General features: G+C 39.8%; 1 protein-coding gene across 8 annotated transcripts in view; it reads left to right on the top strand.

Annotated features, from left to right (window-relative positions):
* The window catches only part of ATP8A2 (ATPase phospholipid transporting 8A2), a 347,593-nt gene that overhangs the window by 114,120 nt on the left and 207,411 nt on the right, over positions 1-26,062 (top strand). The gene's annotated exons all lie outside the window — the stretch shown is intronic.

The raw sequence follows: 26,062 nt of genomic DNA on the forward strand, positions 1-26,062 counted from the left end.
ATCACATTTGACAAGACCCAGAAAAGATTCTTCAGCTTTAGGCTGCAGGTATTTTAGCAGCTGGGGGCTCATCCTGCTAATGCCTTGTCCATGCTATAGGACAGACTAGATCATCTTACATAGAAGTGGAAAGAAAGAGCGTGTTCCTTGAATTCCATCTTAAATTTGCTGTCTCATTTGTAAGAGTTCTCGTATGTTAGAGGCAAATGACTGGGAACAAACACTTTTCCTCTTAAAACTGCTAATGATCTTCACATATGTGAAGACTCATCTCTCAATAGATGATCCATGAGTGTTATCCAAATCTGTTTTCTGTTGTGTAAGTAACAATGTAGTAATGGCTTCAGCTGGATGGTGATGGAAGTATCTGTTTGCTTTGAAGATGGGATTCTCTGCAGCATACTGATACACTTTCTGATAAGTGCAAGAGACCATGGGAATATAAGGATGCATAATGAAGTGAAAGCAAGATTTTGTTAAATGAGAAACTACCCACAAAATGTAGTTTTTGCTTATGTTAAAGCATGATGGTGTGGGTTTCAGGGGAATAAGACTAAGGTATCTGATCTGTAGGTAAGTGTTATGGATACTGACCCCTCTTGATTGACATGGTTTAATATTACACATCTGTAGAAACAATTCAGATTTGTTTTTTGTATTGAAGGGTAAGAACTAAATTTTTTCTTCTCTCAAGGTACTTATTTTCATATCTGATCCTCTGCTGTCATTGAAGGGGAGGAGGAGTCCTTGCTCATGCAAGTTCGTGTGGGTTTTTTAAGCATAAGCAGTCTTCCTTTCTTGGTGCAGGGCCAGCCTAATGCCATAGGATTGATTCACCTGCACTGTTAACTTAATGAAGATAGTGGAGAACTACTGCTTCAGCTTAAGAATTAGGGTATGTCTTGATCATGTCCTCAGAAAATTAAGATAGAGCTATAGGTATCTGTGGTCTTACTCTTTTGGTTCCCATAATACTGACTTACTACTTTGTTAAACCTTTTTATGAAGATTAGTTTATTTTTGTTAAGAATTTGAGCATCGTTCTTGTAGCTGAAGCTTGATTACTTCAAGCCTGCTTGTCTATCACATAAAGAAATAAATTTCCTTCACATGAGAATTAAGCAAAAAGATGTTTTATGTTTAGCTGAAGCTAGAAAAAGTCCCACTGAATTTTTCTGGGCAGTCTGTCAGAAACTAGAATTAAGCAATTGTCCAGCTGTATGAAGTTAATACTTGAACACATAATGTAGGCCTTCTGCACAGAGTAGAACTGATCAGACAAATCTTTTAGAAATTTCTAGAGTTTTTATGTGCCTTTGCCACAATGATGTATGCTTATTTTTTTACTGAGAAATGTGCAAAAGTGTGTCTTCACATATGTAACTCCAGTCACTTAACTGAGGTAGTGATGCTAGAGGGTCAGTTTTGCTCTGTTTCATATTTAAAGTGATTTGTTAGAGAAGACTAGCTGATTGAAGCTAGGTTGTGAGTGCAGTCTCTTGTCCATAGTTTCAAGACAAAACTGATTTGGATATCTTGTGTTTTCAAATAATTCCCAAATCCTAAAGTTACTATAACTGGTGTTCTATGTAGGCTTAAAATCACAGTTCTGAAATGTCAGAACTTAATGCTTTTTCTGGAGAGCATTGTGAATGAGTGTTAATCAGAGCTGAGGTGATTCGGATGTCCTCTTGAAGCTTCCATCGTGCTGGGTTGTGGTCATATGTACACTGGTCATTGTTTTTTTTTTCAAGCTAGCCAGGCAAGGTAAGAGTACACTAGTGAAGCTCTTGACAGCCCTGACGGACACCAGAGTTGTGGTGGTAAGACTCGTAGAGACAAATTGCTTCATAAGCTTAGAATTGGTGTAATCTCTTTAATTCTTGTTAACTTGAATCCTGTGCTCCTCTCAGGTAGTTCTTTTTCCTTCTACCCAGAAATAGGCTAATTAAGGAAGACAATAAAAATCCACAGAAGACTATGTTCTCCCTCCTACCCCACCATGATAAAAAGTAGATAGTGAGTTTGAGTTGAGTAATGGTAACAAGTTCTATGAGCATGTTTCTTGGTAGGCTGGCTGTATTTCATGGAATGCCTCTCAAGTAAAATGTATGTCACAAAATAAATTCGGCTTAGTCAGTGAAGCATGCTCCTCAAGCTGTGGCCAAGCCTCCTGGTCAGCTATGAGTCTCTTGTTCTGCTGTGAGATGTGTATATCCTGGGAGAGCTTCAGTTTTCTTCCTTCTAAGTGCAGCATTGTAAACATCCTGTGAGAGATTATTTGTGTGGCAAAACTAGCTGTGGAGAACATAATCAATTTGTTTTCTGAATTCGTAGTTTTCCAACCTTTTCACTTCCCTTCCCACCCTGTCCATAAATCTCTAACTTGGGCATATATGGGAGCTGTCGCAGAGTTTAGACTTTGTACAGTTTGCCTTGGATTTGATAGAAAAGTGTATTCTTGCAAAAGCAGAGTGTTTCTATATGTCAAGGCAACTCTCATGCACCTTTGCTATTTGCTCAAATAAGCAATGTAAGATAATCCCGTTTATTTCACCCTGTTAGTCTTATGGGAGTAAGGTTAAATGTTAACATTTTAAACCCAGTCAAACTTTAAAGCAAAAAGACTCCGCTATAGTCATGTTGTGACAGCGTCTGTCTGTGGCAGAGTAGACCACCTGCATTATTCTTTGTTGAGGAATGTATTACTAGCTTGTCATGAACAAGCCGTGTCATTGGGAGAAGCCTATTGTTAATTTTGAATATGCTCTCAAAAAAACCCAAAAGACTCCTCCAATTTGTTTTTAATACAACATATTGCATAAATAACTTTAATTAGCAAATTAAAAGAACAAATGTAACAGCTTGCAGAGTTACCTAGTTCTGTGGGTAAATGTTTTGCTGTTGACCTAAGTACAACCACAGTAGGGTCCATAAATGAGATAACAAATGAGTTCTTTGGAAATAGGCCTGCTGTCAGCTGTGGCTGCACCAGTGCTTATGGCATGGTTGGGTATGCGCTGTGACCTTGAGCCACTGAGAAGTCTGAAGAAAAAAATGTGATGTATAATGTCTGTTGTCTTTATGGTGACATGTATCTTCTACATACAGTGACCCACAGACAACCTGTGCTGCCCAGTGTCTCATGGCAGTTTGTTACTGCATCCTAATAGTTGAGATTAAAATTGTAAGCTCTGTTCTAATAGCACTTGTTCATTATGGGCAGCAATTCTTTGTGTTGGGACTTGAGAGAAACTGGATCACATCCTCTTGTAACTTACTTCAGGATGACATTGTTGAAATGATGGGGAGTTCTTCAGACACAGTTGTACATTATTTCAATAATTAAAAAAAAAAATTGCTCAAACCTCGCTCTCACTTTCCACAACAGTGCTGATATGAGATACTGGTGCAAATTTTGTTTAAATAGTAATGTGTATGCCACGAACATGTGACAGCCTCTTAAAGGACTCACATTTTTGGTTGCTCTAATTGTTAACCATTGATAGCTTCTGGCTGAGATGAAGAATACAAGGTGCTTCTGGCACGGGCAGTTCTTTCCCCCTATGCGTTGCCATTTCATTGGGGGTTAATTTGATGCAGGTCTCTCGTCTGTCTGGAAAACCTGTTTTGGGAAGCAGTTCTGTCAAAATGGCTGTAAAGCCTTGGTTTTGCCTGCCCTGTAAGCCTGACTTAACTCTTTTCATCTCCTGATACGTTCCAAATTTATCGCAATGTCTCAGACTCAAACTTTGTTTTGTAATTAGGGACTTGCAGTTCCATATCTAATAAACTGGGTTTAATTAAATACTTGCTAGTGAGTAGACTAGTATGTGGGATCACTGTGTGCATTTAGAGGCTGAGTCTTATTCAAGTTACAATATTACAGCTGACAAGGGGGCAAGTGCATGGAATGGGTAGCTGGGTGTCTGCCTAGTAGTATCCACAGATGGTCTGAAATAACTAAACCAGAATTATTTTCTATGTGCTGTGGACTTCAAGTCTTTATCAAGGAAATTGCCTTTCTTGTGATGCGGTGCTTCATAACAAGCACCTATGCTAGTTTATCTCACCTTAAATTGAAGTTTGTAAGCTATAGCTTTGATTTGATTAATAGATTATTTTATTAGAGCTGGTTATGCTGTAACTTCAGTGCTGATGTGGTATGAAGGGAGTACATCATCTGATGCTATTTTGATGAAAGGCTTTATGCAAAAATACTTTTTAAGTGATCCAGTATGGCAATGCATGTAACAAAGTTACACGTAACAGATATTAAAGGTGAAAGCCTGGTTATCTAGTCCATCACTTTGGTAATGTGTTTGTTCAAGGCATGTGTCTTTGGATCCTTTGGTGCTCCTTTCTGGTCAGGTAAAGAGAATTGTTCAATATAAGGTGGTTTTACATTTTCTTACTTTAATGTTTCAGATAAATAACTTCTTCATCCCAGAAAGGTACCCTGGATTGATAGTTCAGTCTACCTGCACGTCCCTCTTGTTTGAAGTATGGCCACAGGGCATTGACATCCCTTAGATAAATCCCTGGGAGCAAATCTTATCTTTGAGGCAAGAGCTGTTCAGCTGTGGTATATTCTAATTTGTGGCCTCTGCTGGCCCAGGTAACAGTGACTGTAGGGTGGAAATCAATGCTTATACAGACCTTCTCTGTTTAAGCACTCGCTGCCTCTTTAGGCTAATATGTACAGCCTGTATTCATTATTCAACTCTGATCTGCTGTGGCACTCCAGAAAAGAGAAGGTGACCCCTGAGACAACTAAAGATTGAAATGTTTTTCAGCCGGGATCATAGCTGTAAGGGATTGACAATATCCAAATTGCAGCAAAAGACTGAAAAATGGTGGTGAGTGCTTAGTGGAAAGCTCGACATAAAATCTTTGTCTGTTTTCTGTGTCCAGTAAAACTGACACATCACAAGAAAGCTTTCCTCTGGAAAGATGGAGGAATTTGGTGTCTGTTATTAATTCAAGTTCTTGTAGCTAAAGTATAGAATTCACTGAAATAACAAGATACAGCTATTTGTAGAAAGACAAAGTATCAAATTCTGCAGTACAACTGGGGACCATTTATGTGGCTAATGGTGACCAACGTTGTCTGGCTTCAAGTATTCTGTGTTCTCAGTGGGGAAAAAGGTCAGCAAAGCCTGTGCTTTTGGGTGTGGAGCTTAGTTGGTAGAAGTCGGGGAAAATGTGGATGAAAAAAACCAATGAATAGTTAAGAGGCTTTGTAAGATCTAGGTTGGTACGGTAATATTTATGTCTTCATTATAGAATTAATATTTCCCAACTTATAAGGAAAAGGAGGAATGGGTTCAAAAATTAACTAGCTGATTTTTTGAAAACTTCTTTCTTTTCAAGTAATTGAAACTTAATTGTTCTGTCTACAGTAGGTTTAATATTATCAAGTTCTCAAGGGATTTATAGTTTTATCCAGAGCTTGACAGACAAACTCTACAATTCAGTAGACAGAGTTAATAGGTTTAGTAAATATTAATAAAATAAATCTATTGTACAACTAAATCTTTAGGGAAATAACTTTGGTGGTTTAATTTTAAAGAGAAACATGATCTTGATGATTTTGTGGAGTTTTCTTATTAAAATTATTTTTAGTAATTGAGGTGGGTATCATATTTATTAGATAAACTTTAATAAAAACTTCTGATGTACACATGGGGTAAACTGATAGGGAACTAAGTGATGTGTTTTTAAAACTCTTGGAAAAAAAGGTCTTTGAAACTTAGTGTTCGCTTCAGGGAACAGTGTTTATTTGACTAGAAAAGAGAAGTTTGCCTGGGGCTTTCTTACATAGCACCTTTATATTCTTGGCTTAAAAACATAAGTAAAAATACAGGAAACTCTCAGGATGAAAGCAAATCAGGTGTTGCGTCCAGCTTCTCAGTTGAGTGGGTACCAGCGTCTCTGCTGGGCAACAGTTACGCGGTGTTAATAAGATATTTTTTTTTCCCCTAGTTCTTGCTAGACTTAGACAAAAGCAGTCAGATGTGAGCAGTGCAGCAGCAGAGCCACTTTTGCTTCCTGAGCTACCTGGGGATGTCAGGGAAATGGCAATTTGTACCAACTGGATATGGGAATAGAACATTGAAGTTGTTAGGACTAGGATCAGCGGTGTTAAAACTTTGCTGGTTTTGGATGCAGAGATGCTTCCATGCTTATCTGAAATGCTGTTGTAAATCATTAGTTTTATAATTCATTATAGAAGAGTTAGTCAAAGAAGAACAGTATCTACATAAAGGCTGCTCTCTGACCTCTATAGGCATTATGCAATGTAGTCATTCCTAGCAGTGGCAATTGCCAACAAATACGTGTCAATTTTAATATTTTTTGTTGCTTTTGAGTCTGCAAGGAATAAACAAGTCTGCAATAGAGGAAGGGGGACAGAATGGGTTATTTGCCAGAGTCTGGCAGGGTGTAGACTATCTGGAAGAAGATGCTCTTTCCTCTGTGGTTCATTACCTGCCAATAACCATTTTATTGGAATTTGTGTTGTAGGTGGACAGTATTTTGGACAAGTCAAATAAGGCCAGTGGAAAAAAAATCCAGTGTGCTTGTTTTGGAGGGAGAAAAGGCAGCAGATAGTTTAGTTTGGTGGTGGTGGGCATTTGTATGATGGAAGTATGGGAAGCTAAGAAATGGAAATAGTTTAGCTACTTGAGGTTGCAAATAAAATAGACCTTGTGACAGATTTTTTTGACTGATGGTTTGTCCAGTACCCAGGAGCCAAGTGGACCTTCAGTAAGGAAATCTGCAAATCAGAGGGATTATTCTGGCAAAAAGTGTTAGAAAGTATGTTTGCCAAGAATGAGTCATTCCTAGTATACTAACAAATAGGAGTGTTTTGTGTTCAAGGAAATAAAGTTGTTGCTGTAGCTGTTGTACAGAAGTGTAGTAGAATTACTAATCTCCCAAGAGCAATACAGATCTTCAGTATAACTCTTTGGTGGTCACCTACAGCAAATTCTCAAACTAAACATTATTCAAAATGCATCTTAAAGTGAGTGATAGTCATGTAGGACCAAACATGCTTCTAGTGTATCTTACCCTTATAAGAGATGAAACAGTTCTATTCATATTGCCTTAATCTCTGTACTGGGGACTTAGATTACTGGACAGGCAGGGTCACTGCTGTGTATTGCCTGCTCAGTGAACACAGTCCTGGAGCGCCTCTACTTCTCAGTCATAGCAGCATCTACCAAAAAATGGCCTGGTTCCTTACTGGGATTTTGGCTATTAATATACTTACTGTCATGAGTGCTGTCATCAGTATTCTAGCATTATTTTATAAAAAAATAATGGGAAGCTTGTTACCTATGTGTGCTTAACAGAAGCCTGGTGTTAATATGGACTAAAGTAGACTGCATATTTTAAGGACTAAATAGGCTAAATAACATGGATTAAAAGAGGGAAAAAAAAAAACCCCTTTTTTGTATTCCAATAAGACATCCAATAGAAATACTTTCTGCTGGAAAAATTGCTAGTGTGGTTTTAAGATCATGTCTACTGCCTCATAAATGCAATTTAAATAGTCCTGAGTTTGGGTTCACATGTACAAGTGGCTGGTTACAATATTCTTTTTCCATTAACCATTGTTGGAACATATGATGTTTTATGAGCAAAGGTTAACTAGGGCCTGAAGGAAGCTGGGAGCAGGGAAGTACAGATGAATTTGTAGCAATGAGGACTGCTGGCCAACCTCAGAATTATTACTGCTACCTATTATTTAAAGGTAGACTGTCTGTTACTCAACTCTGCCAGTGTCTTCCAAAAGGTGATGTTCAGCCCTAACTAATTTCAATGTCCAAAGTTATTGTGGCTAAATCCCTAATTCCCACATGATAGGATTTCAGTTCACGTAGTCAGAAAAATAGCCTGTATGATGTAAGAGTGAATATTTTGCTCTTAGTTATGAATATTGTTACCTTAACTGTGTGTTATCCTACACTGGAATTAGAGCTCTGAAAAATCTTTATGGTGCTGCCTTTTAAAATTGTGATTTGTATAGAATTTTTTAGAAGGTAAATGTAATCATCTTGTCAGTGCAATAAGCTTTGGGAGGCACACAGTATCTTGGGAGGCTGAGGTGAATGAGGTCTCAGCATCCCTGAGTTGCAGGAGTCTTCCATACAGCCTGAAAACTGCTGTGATAGACTTCATTATTTTGGGTATTTCTAATTCTTGTCAGGTAAAGCATTTATTGACGTAAGCTGGGAGAAGGCTTTTTGTGGATTTTGTTTTATATCTGAAGTACTAAATTACTGAAACTGGCTGTGACATGTTAAAATTATATCACTTTGGCACTGTTCCAGTGGGTAATTATGTGTTTGGGAGCTCTCCATAGATTCTCATCAGTACTGGAACTTCAAGATTATTAAAATAGTTGTGTGAAATTATTTGAAACTTAACATATTAGGGTCTGGCATCAGGACAGCTCATATAAAATAGTTGCTGGATGAACTGTTCAGTCACTGAAACAGGAAATGTGTTTCACCTCCGTCCCCCTCAAACACACTACCTGGGATTGTTGCCTCTGGTGTAGCTATGAAAATATGAAGACACTAAATTGTCAAGTGAACACAAGTAATCTTTCAAATTTGCAGAAATAACATTGCTGACTGTGCCATGGCTGGTGAAGAACCTGCCTAACCATTGCAGGATGTGATGGCAAGGGCAAATGTCATTTTAATGCCTTCCTAATGTCATCTTACGTAGTATTAAATAGGACTCTGTTTAGCAAAGGCCGTTTTTCTATTCCTGTGAAGCTTGGAGATGCTTAGAATGCTGAAGACTTTTTTTTTTTTTGAAAACAATCTTAGTTAACAAAATAACTAGGAATGCTGCCTAGGGAATAGCTGACTGGAGGCACTCACTCCCTTTTGATCTGCAAGGGGGCAGTGGCCAAGCTGTCCTCGTTCCTGCTTGTATCCTTTTCCACAGCTACGTAGGGACGTTGCAATGCCAGACCATCCCCAGGCAGCGCCTCTCTGAAGCCTGTCAGGAGACCCGTGCTTGTTCATGCATGTCACCCTTCCCCAAGATATACCCTGTGCCAAGTTGGTAATGCTACTTACGGGAGTCAAGTAACACAATCTCAGGCTACTGACTGATATTCAGGAAAATCTTGGTGCCCTGTATCATCATCTTTTATAAACCCTAAACTTTTTCTTGTTTCAAAACCCTCTAGACAAGGCTTCAGGCCCTTTAGGAGCCTCCAGCCATGCACTTCTACTCTTAAACCTAGTGTCTTCTGAGCAGTCAAAGCTGTGGTGTAGTAGCAAGCCTTTTTTAAAAAATATGCACAAAAATTAATTTAATTTGACTTAGAACTGAAGTAAAAATTAGCAGAAATACCGACAATTTTATTGCAATTTCTGGAGTAGCTGTGGTGAGCTCGTCAGTATGCCCACGCCCCACTTGGGAACTTCAGGAAGTGAGCGGCGGCTGTACCCTGCTGCTGGTTCTTCACGTGCCACATGGTGAGGGATGGGCTGGAGGAACCGGCTGCCTTGTGCCCAGTTCCAAGACTGGAACTGGGGGCAGAAGAGGGGATTTGGACGTCTGCTATATCCTGTTTTGCTCACACATGTGCTGCAAGTTGAAGTTAAATCAGTTTCTCCAAGAAAGCTTGCTTCTGTTGGCTTTTTTGGAGCTTTTTATTTTTGTTCCTTTCTTGCTCATTAATCTGTTGTACTCAAATTGCAAGACAAAAGATTTGCATTTGTTTTGGTACTTTGAAGATAAACAATAGCATTGAGCATGAATTGATCTTGGTAGAAGTCTATTAGAAAACCCACTCTTCAGACTTCCTCTGACAAAAAGTGTTAAAGCTGGACAATCTTACTGTACTTACCTGATGTTATTGCTGTGCAGTTCTAATTTTGTAATCAAATTGCGGTGGAAGAGTTGGCATCTTAACCAAATCTTATTTGAGCAAAACTAGTAAGTCGATTCAACAGACTGGCTCGCATAAAAAGTTAGATAATTCTGCCATGCTTTTTTCATTTCATGATCTAATACTTTGCAGATAGTTCAGCTCTGGGTCCTGTATCAGCTGAACCAGTGTATAGCTATCTGGATTTCTGGTATTTGTGTGTAACACTAACTTCTGTATTTGTAATTTTTTTACATGTTCTGCCAATGCCAGTGTTTTGGATAGCAAGTGTTCAGATAGTAAAGATCTCTGCTAATGTAGCAGGAATGATTCCTAGCATCTTGCTTGTTTAACCAAATTGTTTCTCTTCTTCCCTAGTTCATGCCTCTACTTTAGCACTGTTATTTGATGAGTTTCAAAAACTGTAATCCAAGGTAAACAGTTCTAATCCTGCTGCTGTCCTCTCCTTGAAAGCTAAGCCACGGAGCTCTTACTCTTAGTTCGGGGCATGAGGGGAAAAATCCAGTTTCTCACATCTTTGCTGTTCCAGCTTTCCCATCTCTGCTTCTTCCTCTGGTAGCCTTCTCCCTGTGTTTTCCAGGTGCAAGAGTGTCCAGACTGTTGTCTTTCAGGGCATGCTTAGTGTTTTCTTTGACCAGGGTTTTCCTCAGCCTTCACTTGCCCTTGTGGCAGCTCTTAAGTAATTTGGGCACTATTTTGTCTTAAACACAAATGTTGTTGGGCTTGAGGGTCATCTTTCCAGTTGGTTGCTGCAGGGGCTAGCTCAGGCAGGAGAATGCTGCCTCATGCTCTGCTTGCTGGGCTCTGTTTTATTAGAAGTCCCAGGAGGGCACAGATGGGACCAAGGCCAGGAACTAAGTGGCCAGAATAGCCTGTTGCACCCTGCCTACTCCCTTGGGCAGCTGCCTGCTGAAGGACAGGAAGCCTGAACTAATTCTTTAATGAGTCAAAGTGATGCTCTGGGACCGTAAATGAGCTCAGGAGTCCTTACAGCAATCCCATCTGGATGGGAACAGTCAACAAACAGGCATGTTCCCCATTTCCAAGAGGCTTTTGGGGAAGTGGTAAGGTTATGGGAGTGCAGCTTGTATCAGAGCCTTCTGAAAACACCTTTGTGTGTTGCTTTATTGCCTAGTCAGCCATGGGTAAAAAGGAAAAATATATAGTCCAAGGAGCGTGAGTAACTTCTGATGCTTGTCATGTTTTAAAGGTAGAAGTAAAGTCTCAAAGGGTATTTCAAGAACTGTAAGTTCTCTCATATTTCTGTTCAATACCTCTATTGTGTCTAAATCAAAACCAGGTCTTGAAGAAAACAAATTGGGTTGAAAGCAATCTGCTTCTTAAAAGCCAGTTTTATTACAGAGCTTGCCTGTGCTAATCATCTGATCTGGAACTTCCTCGGCTTCACTTGTGTACTATCAAATCTGTTTTCCAAGTGCTTGAAAGGAAGACTAATATGACGGGTTGGCTTGTTGCATGTGTGGGACTGTCTTGAGTAGCTTTAGGTTTATAGTTTGCTGTTTGGCTTAATGCTCAAAGCAGTTTCCTTTTAAGTACTAGAATAACTTTGGCTATGAACTCTGACAGTGGTATGGCCTCTGTTACTTACACTAGCATGCAACTGAGCTATTAACTACACAGATGCTAATAGTGAGGTAGGTTTTTTTTTTTTCAAGGGGGATTTTGGGGAGGAAACTGAGAGTGGAAGACTAAAAATAATTGAAGGTCTGGCTTTCCCTAGCCCTTTTCAAATTATATTAGTCTGTAGAGAGGAAAATTCTGTTTTTCCAACTTTATTTTGATGTCTGACAGATTTACATTACCTTATATGAAAAGGTAAACCCAAAATTTTTTCTTTTCCACATTACAGTTGTAATATGACTTGAAAATAATAAATGATTTTTTTTGATAGTGAACACTGGTTTTGGAACGTGTCTGTACTGGCAAGATACTGCAGCATGAGAAAGTCATGTTGAGGCAATCCTGTCTTGTACAAATCAATCTACTCAATGCTATGTTTCCTGTGTATAGTAGTATTTTGGAGGAAAGATGGGTTCTGTTATCCAGTCTATATTTCATTGTGGCTAGTGTTCAGTCTTTTATATACTAATAAACATGGATTCCTTACTTGCTAGCAATGATAAAACTCCTTTGGAATAGTCTTGGCTACATTGTTGGCTGCTCTGTCTTCCTTTCAGGAAAAGTTGTTCTAATATCATAGAATCAGAATGCTTATATTTTATATATATATCAACCCAGGGTATTATAATGGTGATAATATACATACATATTAGTTTATATGTTGTTTTTATATTCATACATGCATATGAAAGTTGGGATCTCTAGCTGAGATCTGGGTCTTTAAAGCACCCTACATGCATATTATGAGAAAATAACACTTTTTTCTGGGAGCAAATTACAGGCTGACTTATACGTCCACACACCAGTGTATTTTCTTGGCTGAATTCTCCTTAGCAGTTTGTAGGCATCTGAGTGTATTAACAACTTAAAACACAGAAGCACGTGGTTAAGATGCTGTAACACTGAATCCTGTATCTTCATGATCTAAAGCAGAAGGTTGTGGTATCTTCTTGATCTGAGGATTTACCTAGTGAGCTGAAAGGTTGGCTTTTATCTTTGAGAAATTACTTAGCAGAAATATAATTTTCTTGGATGTCTCAACGAGAGCGTGTTCCTGCTCCGGAAAACTTGGACTGTTATACTAGAAAGAGAAAAAGCAATTGGGACTTGTTTGACAAAAGTAGAAGGAAATAAAACAAAAAGCCTATTCTGTTGAATGAATTTAATAAAGCTAAAATATCAAAATATAAAGACATGGAGACATTCTAGCTTGTTAGCAAAACTAACAGATTGCTTCCTCTTGGCAGAGAACAGTTGCTTTTAATAATTCCACAGATGTGTGTGTTAGTGTCCAGAACAAGCATTTCTTTCTTGGCCTTTCTGTAGTTCAAGATATGAACTGTCTTATGTGTACCATAAACTGTTCTGTGGTCAAACATCTAATGTATTGAAAGCAACAGAGAGATAGTCCTATGTAGAGCATTTCTAGGGTAAATGAAAATTGTGTAATAAGCCTAATCCTGTTCTTAATGTGACAAGAACAGTTTTAGCTATATTATCTGAAATTGCTAGTGTTCCCACGGTGCACATGTGTTTCTTGCTAAAGCTAAAAATATTAAAAAATGTCAAGCTGAACAAATGTTGTATTGTCTTTCATAGCATTTGAAGAACATTTGATGATGATGAATTGTCCCTTTGACTGCAGTTGTTTCTACAATTGTTTCTTAGGCTGCAAGCTTTGCCCTCTGAGGACTCAAAGAAGGTTTGCAAAAGGCTCATGACTCTCAAGATGGTGCCTTTGGCAGTCATGTTGCACTGGATAACCGCTTAGGATGTCAGTTCTTTGAGCTGAAACGTTGGGACTTTTGTCACTTTTCTTGGTGTTTAAGAAATAAATTTAGTAGCTTAACCAGGGTTGACAGTGAAGATTGGTGTTTTGAAGATGCCACTCCCATAATCAGTGTGTGCCTCTAATCTGAGGAAAAAGTACTGTTGCAGGAAATTGGAGGGTTTATGTCAAAAGGCTAAAATCCTAGGACCACCACTTCTGACAGCAGATGCTGCCATGATATTTAGTCTGAAAGACTGGAGATGACTGGTTAGTGAAATCTTGAACAAATCAGTTTTACCTCTTAATTTGGAAAAGGCCTCTCTTCCCTCCTACTTCTCCTCTCCCAGTCCCCCCTGAGCCCTCAGCTCATGGGTTGCAGAAGGACATAATGCACATGCCTTGAAGACACCGCTTTTCTTCATTGAAAGTCCTAAGTTTAGCATGTAGCCATCTAGCATTCTGCTTTAGGTTTGACTTGAACGTTTAACCATGTACCTCTCAAGTGGTCAGCTGTTTGGTGCAGTTCTTTACGGTAATCTTGAACTACCTGCAATGCTTTATACAGGATATTTATCTGAGATTGTATATCTGACTGACATATTTGGAGATGATTTTTCTGTGATCAAACAAAGCTTGTAAAAGATCCTTCTCATTTTTCTTTTTAAGCTATGTGGAACATGCATGGAGATAAATGTACTGCTGACAGGACAGAGGTGCCTTCAGGGTATATTTTCGTCCCTATTTACCAAGTTCCCTGGTTTCTGCATAATCAGTTTGTTACAGAACTGAAAGCATCCTTGAATAATTATCTACAGCTCTTGCTATAGCTCTTGATGGTCTGATTCATCTGGACTTTCAGCTGCTACTGGAGACGTACAAGTACTGATATGATCTGTTTATCTAATTTTTGAAGGCAAGATTTGGTCTGTATGTGATAACCTGAGACTTGCTATGCAGATTAAGGACTCGTTGTATATAGATGTTTTAGATTACTTGTCTTACTGTGAAGGAATTTCAGGTTGAAGCTAGATTCAAAGCTATGAAAATGATCTGCGTGAGGCCATCTAACATCTCTGGGTCCTCCATATGATGTTTTTCTTGGCGTGGTAGGATACCGTAATTCATCAAGCGGATTCATGGTGCTATTAAATAACCAAATACTGCTGTGTAGAAGCAGTGACAGTCATTTGACATGTTTTAGGAATGGGTTCTTGTTGTCTTGTCTTACATTTTTAGTGATATTTGGACTTGCTGTATAACAATACTTGCCTAATATTTTATATGTTTTGGTTCTTTAAACATCATAGTGAGCTTACTCTCAGAAATGGGTTTAAATGAGCAGATGACATTGCTGGAGTTATTTGTGTGTAACTGTGGTATCTGAGCTTATGAAATACTTTTGTAAGAGAAATGCAGATGTTGCTTGATCAACTTCTACAGACTCTTGTGGGAAGGCATATGGTGCCCGTAACAACATCTTTTGGTAAAATTATCCATTCGTACCACTCAGAGTTCAACTGAAGCTTCCAGGGGCTTTGTGAGAAATCTTGTCAGGAATGATTATGAAACTGCAGGTTTTCTAATGTGGTATCTGCAGAAATGGTTTAGAATAGTCTATTTCCTAGCTATTACACATGCAAGCTCCTGTTCTCACCAGGCTCTGAGAACACTGAATTATTTTGGCACCTCTGTCAGAGGAATCTGGGATCAAATGTCTTACAAGTAGTTGAGGCTGAACTTTTGTCAAAATCATGCTTGTTTTATATTCGAGAAGGAATATGGGACACTACCTTTCAATCTTTCTTTGGAGGATTGCTTCAAAGTGATGTGGTCAAGTAATTGATTGGGACTTATAAGATGAAGTTAGTGTTTATCAGTGTGAAGTGCTCCTGTAGTGTGTGCTCTTACGTATCTCTTCAAATCAGCATGTGGCACAGGCTGAGCTCTGCAGTAATACTGACCAACAGCTATTGATGAGCCTGATTTTTTTTTTCATGTTAAAACTTGATCTTACTGAAAAGAGTAAATTGAAGGTACTCAGCTGGCATCTGATCTTCTCCCGTGATCCATTTGCTGTGTGGGTTTGTGTGTACAGGTTGAGTTTGAAGATGTACTTTAATGTACTTTATGTATTTCTCATGTACTTTAAAGTATTCAAGGCTTCCTGAACTAGGAGATGCTGGTAGTATTTTTGAAATGTGAAGTAGCAAAGTAGTCACAGTTGGAGTCCTCAGCTTTCAAAGGTTCACTTGGCTGTAGAAATGGGGAGTGTCCTCATATTATGTCCTTCCTATAAAGCAAAGGAATGGACGGACTCTTAAAACTGGGTTTTAAAAATAGGTAATTTTCAGAGGCATGTCTGCATAGTGCTGTTTTCAGTGAGCTAAAAACCAAAACAACCTCACTGCTAATATTTCTACTTTTGGCTTTACAAGAACCTCACAGGTGAGAGTTTTTCATGTGGACCTGTGTTGTTTGTCTCCTAAGTTTCTTTTCTAAGAGTCTAATCTCTCATCTTGGCTCTTCTGCCATAATCCCATAACTCATAGATCCCAATATTACTGCTGTTCCTTTAGGTACGTTCATCTTGAGACACTTTGAAGTCCCTCATGACTCAGAATTTGTATGAGCACCTGATCACGTGTTCCTGGTTTTTCTAGTCCTTTATCCTGGCCTCTTCTAAAAAAAGCTATAGAAAAATGGTGGTTCTCATTTCAGCCAAGCTGTTGTCATTCATGTTCCAATAAGTAAAAAAGGACTAGGTCTGCTTTACTTGATCTAGGCATGCAGCAGCCCTCAGCTTACCTAATGCTATATATGCTTGGCAGTTTTTCTACAGGAAAGCTGACTTAAGCAGTATGTGTTCCACCTGATTTACCCTGTGGTTATGCGAGAGGGTCAGTTAGTACACATGGTCTGAAAGATCTGGAGGCAAGATCTCCTTACAGCATTATAGCTCCAGGAAAAGGAACAAAAAAAGTATGTAGAGCCAAACACTGAAGTTCAGTGGCAGAACAACTTTATGCATCGTGATTTTATTTCAGTCTCCTGGGTACCCTTCTCACATTGTCACATCCTGAATTGAATCCTCTGGATGGGAACAAGAGTTGGACCATGTGAATGAAACTGTAGGTTAACTGTTGCACGTTCTTATATCTCCTGATCTGAATGTTGCTGCAGTATTTTAAAGTGAAATTCCAGATATCTATCTATCCCCATTGTATTGCCACCTCTTGTGCAAAACCCCCAGACAGCTAGAAAAGAATTAGCAACAAATCTTAATGTAATATACAACAGAAATAGGTAATTTTTTTGAATCATGTTTGATTCATCAAGAGATGATGGAGAAGATCTGGGATCACATGTCATCAACTATCTGTTTAATAAATAAATCTTTCAACAGGACTGTCTTAAATGTTTCTAGTGCTGAGCAAGCTTAAGGTTCTTTGGAAATGTGTATTGGTGTTACAGAATTGATGCATTGTATTTTAGAGGTAGCTTTGTTGTATTTCACCACTGCTAATTAAGTAGTTCTTACATAAAGCACAGTATTTCAGGTTTCTGCATGAAGGATGTTAATATACGTAAGCACTTTCTCTTGCATTCTCATCTTACTGTGGTGGTTTGTAATCTATTGGCCACTATGTGCAGGATGCTTCAAAGTGGAACATATTAAACTGCTTTGGAAGTTGACTGTAAGTGGAAAAGTCTTTAGTTGAGAAGGGACAATCCTTGGCTGAATATTGTTTAGCAGCCCAGTGAGTTTGCAGATGCTACCAACTGAGAGGTTCCTCATGTCTATCGCAAGTTTGGATAAGGTTTTCAAGTGATTTCTTCAGAGAATGGCCCGAAAGAAATCAGATACAGTTGAAAAGGAAAGACACAAGATCGTATTATTGCACAGGAGCGCTCAACCATGTGAATGCAAGATGGGGAGCAGAAAAGGAGTAGGTGGGTCACAAACTGGGTGCGAGTTAAGTGTTACGCTAGGGTGAAAAAGGTGGGTGTAAGTATTGCACAGCCATACAGCCTACTCTGTTCAACTCATACTGCCTCATCCATGGCACTGTGTAGCCAGGTGGTCAGACTAATGTCCATACCGTTGTCAAGTTTGATTTTTTTTTTTTCTTTTGGCTTTGTGACACAGCTTTAAGTGTAGAAGAAAGCCAAAGTAGTTCTGGGGATGCTCTTAAGGACATCCTCATTGTTGGGAAAGTATGCAAATGCTTGTCAAATGCTTGTCCTAAAATTTTTGTGAGTAGAACATGGAGGTCCATGTTATTGTTGAGTTGATTGTATTAGGCCACACATATCCTCGTATTAACAACTAAATGTTTCTATTTCTACTGAAGTTTTGAGTTTCTATATAATTGGCCATAAAGCATGGCTTTTGGGTCAGTTTTATGTAAGCAGGTGATGCAGTGCACCTAGCAAACACTGCTATGTTTGAATTTGTATTTGCTTCCGCAATCTTAACTCCAAGAGTACGCAGAAGCAGTTAAAGAATCAGCTGTTCCAAGGTAGGTCAGTTGTAGTAAGTCACAGAAGAGGGGGAGCAAAGGAACCTGAGCAACAAGTCCTGCAGCTGGTCTCTTTCTGTGCACAGGAAGGCACCTTTGCTAGGCTTTGTGGCAGTGTGCTTTGCACCCCTGCTGATAACTAGGTCTTTGGAAGTTGTCTGTCTGCTTTCAGAAATTCAAGTTGTTTGCTGTCCTAGTCAAGTTTTGTGCAAAACTTGAAAGGTTGGCAAAAGTGAGTATCATTCTGGAAATGAAGTGATGTTTCTTCCTTGGTTTCAAGTTTAGCACTTGCACATGTGCCATTTACTGTGGAAAGTGCTTCCAGTGACTCTTTTGCCTAACAAGTGTTGCTCGAAATATTTGTATCATGTTTCACCAGCTTTGGTTTAAACATTAGTTTGTCTTGCCTTTATGTTCATTATCCCTCTTCTCCTGTAAACTTGCTTCTGCCAGATGTCCTTACAGATCCCTCAGGTACAGCAACTAGACAGTTTGAAGTGAAAGACTTCACCAAACATGGTAAAGCTTCTATGTTGCAATTAAGATGCAGGGGAAAACTTCCTATGAAGTTGGGCTGGCAAGTGTTGTCTCGCATGGGTTATGCAGTGAAGTCCTTGCTGAAGTCCACCTTCAAAGATTTTTCATTTAACGTAGGGGGGAGGTTGGGGTACATGGCTGGTATTTTACTTAAACCACTTTTTTCAGCATAGTAAAAGAATTGTTACATGTGGTTATTAACACTGCATGTGTAGGAAGGAAACAGCAGAAGTCACAAAAAGTAAATTCTTGGATTGGTAAAATAAGTTGAACTGGTACTTCAGTGTACTCCAGAACAATTAGTTAGCAGGTTGCGTGATTTATATCATCTCACAGACTTAGTGGTTTGGAAATGAATTACAGGATGATGGAAGAAGTTAACCTGGAAAAAGCTTTAAACTGCTGTAGTACTTTCTAGATTTATGATAAATATAGCAACAAGTAGTATGTGCAGTTGACTTAGCTTACAGTTAAACTAATGTGTTAGTTTAACATCTCTTATTGCAGGAGCTTGTTCTGTGAGGATCGCTTTAGCTCCTCCGAGATGGAGGAAAGGCCCTGCAAGAAGTGTGCATGAAATGTAGGTGCCCAAGAAGGCCAGAACGTAAGGCTGATTTAGGCTGAACAAGTGTGTATGTCTCAGAGGTGACAGATCCAGGGGTGAGTAGCTCTTCAGCTAAAGAGGCCGCCTTGGCCACATGATGCCACTTGCTGTTTAGTTTTCTTCCCAAGACCTTTTGCCTTGTGGGCCACATGCTGCCCTGTGCTTAGAATGAAACATGAGTGTAGTTGCTGTCAAACGAGGCTTGGTTTCTTTCTCCTGCTATCATCTCAGCAACTTTGAGCCTTTCCAGGGGAGGAAGGGGAAGAGGAGATTTGGAGCTGATCATCTTTCAGTAATTGTGGAGTTCTTCTCTGGGTATCAGTTTGTAAGATAAATTTAGGGAATGGCTGTTATCCTGCTAAAGTTTTTGCAAGTCCTACTGATGTATTTTTTTCTGGGCAAGTACCTGATATTGTTGTTCTGTGTTGGGTACCAGATTGCCTCACACACTAACATTTTGTGCTGTAGGATGCAAATTTCCCAAGTTTTTGTGGGAGGGAATGGGCTGTAGTGTGCTGCTGTTAAAAACAAAAAAACACACACAAAACCCCAACCAAACAAGAAAAACCCCTTAAGGTCCTCTTGTATAGCCTGTGTAGTAATGTTTCTAATGTTTTTATTACAGTAAGAGGAGTCAGCTCTTGTTTTCAGTGAAGTCAGCAGAGCTCATTGACTTCCAAATTCACTCTACGCATCATGTGAAAATTATTATTTGCTTGGTTAAACTACAAAATAATAGCCTCGGAAATCTCAGAATTTGTTGCTCAGTTTTGTTGTTTAGATACAAAGCTGGGCATATGTCGTGGTTTAACCTGGCTGGCAGCTAAAACAACTACACGGCCATTTACTCGCTCCCTCTCCTGCAGTGGGATGGGGGAGACAATTGAAAAGAAAAAGGTAAAACTCATGGGTTGGATAAAGACAGTTTAAGACAGCAAAGGAAGAAAATTTTAAAAGACTATACAAAACAAGTGATGCAGAGTACAATTTCTCACCGCCTGGAACCATGCTCAGGTAGTTCCTGAGCCACATATCTTTCAGCCAACTCCCCCAGTTACATACGGAGCATGATGTCATATGGTATGGAATATCAGCTGTCCTGGCTGTGTCCCTCCCAGCTTCTTGGGCACCCCCAGCATTCTCGTTGGCAGGGCAATATGAGAAGCTGGGAAGTCCTTGGCTGCTTGGCAACAACTAAAACTGTGTTATCAACATTATTCTCATCCTAAATCCAAAATGCAGCACCAGCTGCTAGGAAGAAAATTAACTCTATCCCTGCTGAAACCATGACAGCATAGCAGAGTGTTTTTCTGAGGCTTTAGAAAGTGAGAATATACAAACATGCTATTAAAAGATTTGTTAAAGATCCTGAGTGCAGTCCAGGGAGAAGACCACACAAACTTTGTTTCAGGATGTTTTCATTTTCTGCCTGTCAACAAATTATACTTTGCTATGGAGATTTATAATAGTGTACTAATATTGTTACTCCATGTTCTGGATGGAAACTATACACACACAGAACCATAAAATCTGAAAGTTTATTTTAAGACAATAATGCAAGTAAATGCTCTGTTCAAGGTTTGTACCGTAACATTAACCCTTAAATGCATTTGTGCAAGTCAATTGTTGATATTTTTAGAATCAGCTCCCCCAACTGTGTCAAATGTGTAGAAGTAGAATTAAAAAAAAACCCCAAGACAACCAAAAAGTACTTTCCTTAGCTTCCTCAGTTGGAGCTTTGCGGATGACTTTTTGCAATCTAACTGATCCTTTTTTAATGTTTGTGCTCTGCAGCTTTGATTTACTCGGTGGTCTTGTATGAATGGATTCTTAAGCCCTTGTGAAGCTCTAATTAAACTGTCAATGTTGCTCTAATTCAACAGAGAGCTTAAGCATGTGCACATGTCCTCTGCTGGCTAATGAAGTGTCTGTGTTTGTTTGAATAGCCCACTGAATCAGGGCTACTAAACTGACAAACCTCTTCAATTTGTGCACCTTTTGACCTTTTAAATAAAACTGTATCTGCATTTTAATATTTGATGGAAATTTATCTGATATGCTGGTACAAAAGGTCTGATTGGCAGGCACCCCTCCAGGTTTCCCCAGAGCAGCTGGATGTTCTGTGTGTATAAAGGAAATCTTGAGGGAGGAAAAACCAAGTTTATTATGGCTAGGTGAAGTGCTTGTAGTATTCTCCTCTGTAATGTTCTGGTTTTTTCAGAAACTGTGACAAACTTTCCATTTATTCTTGATGGATGCTCAGTAAAAATGGCAGGGATATTCCACAGGTCTGAGTTTATCTGGATACTTTCTCAGGATTACTATTGATTTCTGCTCCATCATGCTTGTTGTAGCAAAGGATTGATTTATTCTTGCTTGATGAGACTCAAAGAAGAAACTTATCCCTTGATGTCAAACACAGAGCAAAAGCTAGGTATCAAAGTAGAGATTTCTACACTAGTTATCAGTAATGAGTTGCCCACGGAAGGATATAGCTCCCCATGGTTTCCAAATGTTTGTTCATCTGCTTACTTAGGAAGTCTTTACTACATACCCAGTGAGATTTGGAGTTAGTTTCTTTTGCTTAATTGCACTGGCATACAGGAGCAGTAGTTTGTTTTCTTTTTTCAAACATAGCATTTGTAAGTAGTTGAAAGAAACAGAAATAATAATTAGTGCTTTTTTTACAGTATAAGCTATTAGGTTGTTAGTCATGCGTATGGAAGAGTATATTGAGAGCTTTACCAAATGCTTTTTAAATGAGGTGTCTGATTTGTAATCCTTAATTTATAACTTTTTTGGGTATTATTAACCCTGTTACTAATTCTGTGATGTCTTGTATGTAAGATGAGTAAGTTCAGTGACCAGGGCATGAATTGGATGAGGCTTATTTATGCGTAGCCATGATAATAAGCTATGCAGAAGACTAGTAATCTTATCTGGTAAGAACCATCCCCTTTAAGTCTTCCTGTTGCCATGTGACTTTTTCTTTTGGGCAACAGATTATGGATGTTGAATAACCCTCCTGAACGTGCCCTCAGGTTCTCGTGTGCCTCTGGAGGAGGGGGTAGTGGGGCCCTGGCCCTTCACCTTCCTTTGGGTCAGGTAAGAAGCAACAGGAGATGGAGCATGTTTCCTCTGAAGTGCCAGAAGGTTTAGACAAAGGAATGAGGGCAGGGACTGTCTCCCTTGGTTTCAAGGAGTCGGAGGTTTTTAATCCTGTGGGTGGATTCGGGAGAAGGAAGAGGGGTAATTCTGCATTTGAGAGCAAGAAAAAGGTTTGAGCAAGACTGAGAGGAAGTAGTAAAGAAAAAGAAATGACGCTTACTCCAGTATCTCAGGGGCAAGGGTTCTTGGGTTAAAATTCTGTTACTGGTGACATTACCTGAACTGATTCCCTTCCACCATCCTTGGGATTTCTGTGAATGTTGTCACTACACAGCAGTGTTGAAGTAAAGAAAACAGCTTTCTTCCCCCAAGTCATAGCCTTGTTTTCCTTGCACAAGTCTGTAATGGTTTAAGCGGAGTCATCTACTTTGTGTTAAAATTTCAGGTACAGTGTAAATAAAGCATGCTATGAAGTCATAAATCTAATCCCTCACAGCTTAACGGGGAAGCAGGGAATGACACAGTCATTCTTGTAGTGAAGAAGGTGCAAAATGTAACCTGTGTCTGAAGTGGCTGAATTGTGCACTCTGTTGTACTCAAATGTAATCTGTAACTTTGCCTCCAGTTTAGGGCTAGTTTCTTGGTGAGAGTTTGTTTTGACTACCACATCAGTGAGTGGGGCAAGAGAGAATAAATTGCAAAGCAACTTTTCCCCCTCCCCTTTGTGTGAAAGTGGCCTGATTCTCCTCCCACCTGTTTGGCCCAGGAAGGCTTGGTCATTCTGACTGCCTGATCCTCCTTCCCCACTCAGTAATGCTGTCTTGACTTCTATCATGTCCTCAACTTCTTCACCACCCAAAATTCATTTAATCTCCAATGTTTCTTGGGGTTTCCTCCTTACCTGCATGCTGTTCTGCATCCTGCTTTACTCTAGAGGAGAGATGACCCCTCTTCCCTTGCTAACTTTTGGATCTACTTCCCACAGTTCTTGATGGTAACTGGGGATTGAAGGCTGTCCCATAACAGATCCTGCACCTGGCTCAGGAGGTCCCTGAACTGCCAACTGGGGGGACCCAGAGGCTCTTCTGGGGGTGCTGGTATATGCTCGTTGTACTCATTCCCAGCTGGTTGCTTTTGGCCTCAGACATGGTCTGGTTTGAGTGTGGCTATTTTTGTATTTCATTTTACTGGCTTTATTGGTGTAAAACTGATCTAATCAAACTTCAGAACTTTACGCAGCAGATGGCTGGAAGTGCTGCCACGTTTAGCAGCTTTGCAATGCATTTCAGACTTCAGCATGCTTACCGAGTTTTGTATGAGAAACATGATTCAAGGCAAGAAAAAAATCAAGCCTCTAACCATCATGGTACACTCAATCTTGCTGCTCAGTGTACTGTGGTGGCTGTCTGTCTAGACAGAAATCAGATCAAGTTTGCTCAGTATCGTGTATGGAAAACATTTTTAAAATCAAATAAGTTATTTAGTTTGGGAAGCCCATGTATTTTTCTGAAACAAGGTGATTCTTATTTGAGCTGGAAATAAAAAGATGAAGGAAAAAATCCTTTACCATGACCTTATGAACATGGGCATTTAAAGATCATTGATGTAATCTTGTATAGAAATCTTTGTAAAAAAAACTTAAATTGACAGAAAGGGAACACATTTGTTGCTGGTTATTTCAGTAAAATATTATTGGAATGGTCAAAGTCTGCAGTATTTGGGATGATTCTGTTGTTACTGTGATGGAGGTAAAGTTTGCACTGGTTGTGGTTGCTGATGGCTGCAGTGAAGATACCTCTAGCCAGGGTGAGTATTACTACCTTGTGAAAACTTTGCCAGCAAGATGGGAGCAGGGGGAAGTGAGAGGACCAGAGGACGGCGCGGTGTTGGGCAGAATCTGTCCCTCCTGCGGGCTGCAGTAGGAGCTGATAGCGTGGAGGCTTTAGGAGGCTGGGAAACACCGGGAGGCTGTACAACACCTGAGCAGACATAATGTTATGGGCGCTTGGCCTCTAGGTAGCATGCGAACTTGGCTTAGTGAGATCTTACTGGAGAGTAGTAATCAGAGGGGAGAAAAAAAAAAAGAGGGGATGGGGGCTAGGAGAGGTCTTGTGCCCTAAGCCAGAAGCACTGCCTGTGGTTCTTTGTCCTGGAGGGTGCAGAGCAGTTCTTGGGCTCTGGTGGTTTGACGTACTGAATTGACTTACCTTGGCTTCCCTGAGCACTGTAGTAGTGCCCACCCCGTCGGCCGTTCTGGGTGTCCGTGGCAAGGTGTTGGGGGCTGTAGGAGCCTCGGTGATGAGAGGCCAGGGCTCCCCTGTGCCAGACCCAGCCACCTCTGCAGGGCACAGCTGAGCCCCTCAGCCAAGATGGCGGCACTTCTGGGAAAGCATAGTTAAGAAAGGACAAAAGGCTGCACAGATGGTGAGGGGTGAAGAGAAAAAAGTGAGAAACAGCCCTGCAAGAACCCTTGTCAGAGGAGTTTCCCATCACTTTATTCACAGAAGAAACCCCACCTTGGTATGACATTTCTGTTCTTTAGGATGCACAGAAACAGTTTCAGAAAGCTTAGATAAGAGATTAAGCTGTAGTACTGGGAAGCTCTTTGTATTGTTTTTTCCCATCTCTTCCCTTCATGGATAGATGCTGGAGTGATCACTGAAGGAAGTATTGTAGGAATGTAAACTTGTTTCCCGCTATTTTCATAATGCAATATGGAACTGGAGCTTTTTGACTCAGATGTCTTAAATGTGAAAGAGATGCAACTTTCAATCCTTCTCTTGCCATCTTCCTAAGGGGGTTCATGTATGCAGGTTTCTCTGTTTTTGGTGGTTTGCTCAACCATGTGCAAAAACCCCAACTCCTGTTCTTGGTTGAATGTAGAGAGAGAAATCCAGACTCCACATCACTGCTGGCCTTTGAAGTCATCTGTTCCTCAGGACCAGTAGACGTATAGTCCAAAGTAACTACTTTAGCTACCTCAAGGGTTTTTTAACATTTGGCTGTTAAATTAGAGGTGCAAATAGGAAATGCAGCACTTGTCAACAGTTTGTGGCTTTGCCATCCTCTGGAGAAGTCTGGATCTGTAAAATGATGAATGGGTTGCAATGAGGCATATATATCACACTTTCATTTCTGACAGAAAGAGAGTTATAACTCTGTTCTAGAGGTTTTTTCTTGTTATATGAAGAATAAAAAATACACATTTTGCTTAGACCAGCACATGCGGATCAGAAATATCAATAAGCAGAAGCATGCGTAACACTTGGTTTAGCACAGTTACTTGAAGTTGCACAGTTAAGATGAGGAGTGCGTTTTCTCTTTTTTTTGGGGGGGGGGCTGGTTTGAGTGGAGAGAATGCTAGACAGGAAACTGGGTGAGGATTTGCTAAAACAGAAACCAGTTATTTTTGTGTATGCCACTGATACCCTTTCTTTTTAACAAAGGGGAAAAAACCTGAACAATTATATAATCCAGCAGTTAGTGATCATTTGTCACCTAAAAGCAGTGTTTGATTTTGAAGTCTTTGCTTTTCATATTCTGCCATCCGATGTCAAGACCTTCTCTGTCAAAGTGTGTGTACGCTTGAAATCATGAGCAATTTCTTGAACCATTTAGCACTGGTTAACTCAGCTGGAACTGATGGTTAAACTAACCTCCATGGGAATGGAACAGACTGCTTTAGGCGTGAATTTCACTGCAGTGGGAAGGCTGAAATATTTGGGATGACAGTGAAACATGAACATTTGATTTTTATTTTTTCCCAGCAGCAGCTGTCAGTGAAAATGTTTTTAGGGTAGGAAATACTGTTTGAATAAATAGTAATACTTTGGTGTCAAAAGCCATGAAAGGCATTAGGTTATACCTGTCCTACAGTTGGAGAGGATCTATCACAACTACTATAGGCACGTGCGTCACGTGGGGGTGTATAGTGGAGATGCCAGAGTCCGCACGGAAAC

Source organism: Grus americana, chromosome 1 (genome assembly GCF_028858705.1).
Source record: "Grus americana isolate bGruAme1 chromosome 1, bGruAme1.mat, whole genome shotgun sequence".
NCBI classification, from domain to species: domain Eukaryota; kingdom Metazoa; phylum Chordata; class Aves; order Gruiformes; family Gruidae; genus Grus; species Grus americana.